Genomic DNA, 2,636 nt, shown 5'->3' on the forward strand with positions numbered 1-2,636 from the left:
GAACAAAGGCGTGACTGTCAGGGGGACTTTCAGTCTCTAGCACAGGATTAATCTTGAAAGCCAAGCTTTGTTGAGTGAGAGTTTTAAAAATTCTTTCATTGCCCCTTAACTCATCAAAAAGCAGAAGCTGTGGGGGCGAAGCTCAAGAACACAGGAGGCATGAAGAAAAAAACCCTTAGGTTTGGGAATGGAGAGGGAAGCTATGCTTGACCCAGTAGATTGTGAGAATGAAAGGAGAAACGAGAGTAAGTGATACATCAAGAAACCGGCCACCCACTTTTCACTCTGCTAGAGTTTGGGTTTCTGAATGTCTCCAGGAGGCCCATGTGTTCAAGCCTGGTTTCCAGACTTTAGCACTACTGGGAGATGATGGTGGAACCTGTGGGAGGTGGTGCCTATCAGGAAGAAGCTGGGCCACTGGTGACCAACCTTCAAGGGGTATTGGAACCCCAGCCCCTGTCCCTTCTCTCACGTTCTGCCCACGAAGTGAACAGCTTGATTGTGCTCTGTGCACAATGTGCTGCCTGGGCATAAGTCCGAGAGCAACAGGGCCAACCAGCCCTGGGAAACCATGAGCCAAACAGAACCTCAGAAGTTCATGTATGTCATCCAGATAATGGAAAGCTGACTGTGTACCACCATGATAACTCATGATCCCACCATGATAACTCATAATAAACTTCTGTTTATCCACTTTCAACTTGGGTAACTTCGTCTTCCTTCTCTTCTTCTTTTTCTTTGACTGCATCTCCCTACATAGCCCTCACTGGCCTAGACTTTGCTGTGTAGACCCAGCTGGCCTTGAGCTCAGGTCTGCCTGCCTCTGCCTCTGCTGGGATTAAAAGCAGCACTACTACTCCCAGCCATGTATCTATTTTGTGAAGACTAAATCCGTGGAGTATGAATGGCTTTTCATAGCATGAGATCTAGAAAAAACTCAGCAAATGTTTCACTGTCATGTCAGATTAAAAAAAACAAACAAACCCAACCATGATTTAGCCAATTAGAAATTTATTTTCCAGCTGGGCGGTGGTGGTGGTGGTGGTGGTGGTGGTGGTGGTGGTGGTGGTGGTGGTGGTGGTGCACACCTTTAATCCCACCACTTGGAAGGCAGAGGCAGGAGGATCTCTGTGGGTTCCAGGACAGCAAGAGCTCAACAGTGAAACCTTGTCTCAAAAAAACAAAACAAAAAAACAAAAAAAAAAAAAAAAAAAAAAAGAAAGAAAGAAAGGAAGAAAGAAAGAAATAAGGAAAGGAATTTGTTGTCCTCCATTCTGAAGCAGCTTGTCCAGGCTTGATGCAAATATTCACACTGAAGCTGCAGTCTCCTTGTGCTCTACTTGGCACAGCTTCCGACAGGGCAGTCTCCATTTTTAGGAGAGTTGCCCTCCTTCCCAGCAGGGACAAAGTGTGGAGGTGGAATGGATGTGTGGAGCAAGTCAGACCCTTTCACCAGGGAGACGGCATGTTCTCACAAGACCTGCACAGCAAACTTACACTTTCACTTTACTCTCACTGACCACAGAGGACCACGTGGCTCCTCAGCTGCAGGAGTGCAGAGAAGGTTCCATGTTCGTAGTGGTTTCCACAGGAACCTGAGGGAAGGAGGCCAAGCCTCACTGCTCACCGTGCTTCGTGTGCTGGCCTTCTGTTGTTAGCAGGCAAGCTCTCCCCTTTCCTAGAGCATATTCACTTTCCAGTCTTCTTAGATGGACTGCTCTTCTCTTGTGCCGTGGCTAGCAGCTTCGTGCCGTCCATCTCTGCTCTACTGGGACGGGCTTGGGAACGCCTACTGCAATGGAAAGTGACTCCTTCCTCAAGCAGTGACTCCCACAGGAGACTGTTTACTCCCCCACCCTACCCCTTTCCTCCTCCTCCTGCCCTTCCGATCTTTTCCCTTCTCCTTTCTTGAGGCAACATTGCCTCCGGACCTTGCTATGTGCCAAGGATGACCTTGAAGTTCTGATTCTCCTGCCTGCTGAGTGCCAGGATTACAAGATCACCACCACAAGTCCTCGGTGCTTTGGGCATGGTAAGTGCACACTGAGAACTTAGCTACATCCCCAGTCACTGAGCACTCCCCTAATCAGATGTCACTAGCTTCTTATTCCTCATTTCCCTCTACAAGAAAGCAGCCCTTTGGGAGACAGGGTCTCTCTCTATAGCCCAGGCTATCCTAGAACTCTCTATGTAGACCAGGCTAGTCTCAAATTGCAGAGATACATCTGCCTCTGCCTCTTGAGTGACAGAATTAAAGGTGTGCACCACCATGCCCTATTTGATATTTATTTTTTAAATACTTCTTTTTTGAGACAAGATTTTACTATAAAGTCCAGGCTGGCTCTGAACTTCTGATCCTTGTGCCCCAACTTTCCGAGCTGGAATTTACACTTACAAGCTACTAAGATCTGCTTTCAAATGTACATTGAACTGAAGTTCCTAGAAAAAAAAAAAAAAGCCACAACTACATCAATATTCTACAAGGTTGGCTAACTGATGAGGGGTCAATGACTGAAGAGTTGGAATGTTGCAGGTCCAGAGCCAAATTATTTTGGGTTATCTATCTAAATAGCTATTTATTGCCCTCACTGTGACTATTATATAAATTCTGTTTTAATGCATAAACAGACCCCATC

This window comes from Peromyscus leucopus, chromosome 10, assembly GCF_004664715.2.
Source record: "Peromyscus leucopus breed LL Stock chromosome 10, UCI_PerLeu_2.1, whole genome shotgun sequence".
Lineage (NCBI taxonomy): Eukaryota > Metazoa > Chordata > Mammalia > Rodentia > Cricetidae > Peromyscus > Peromyscus leucopus.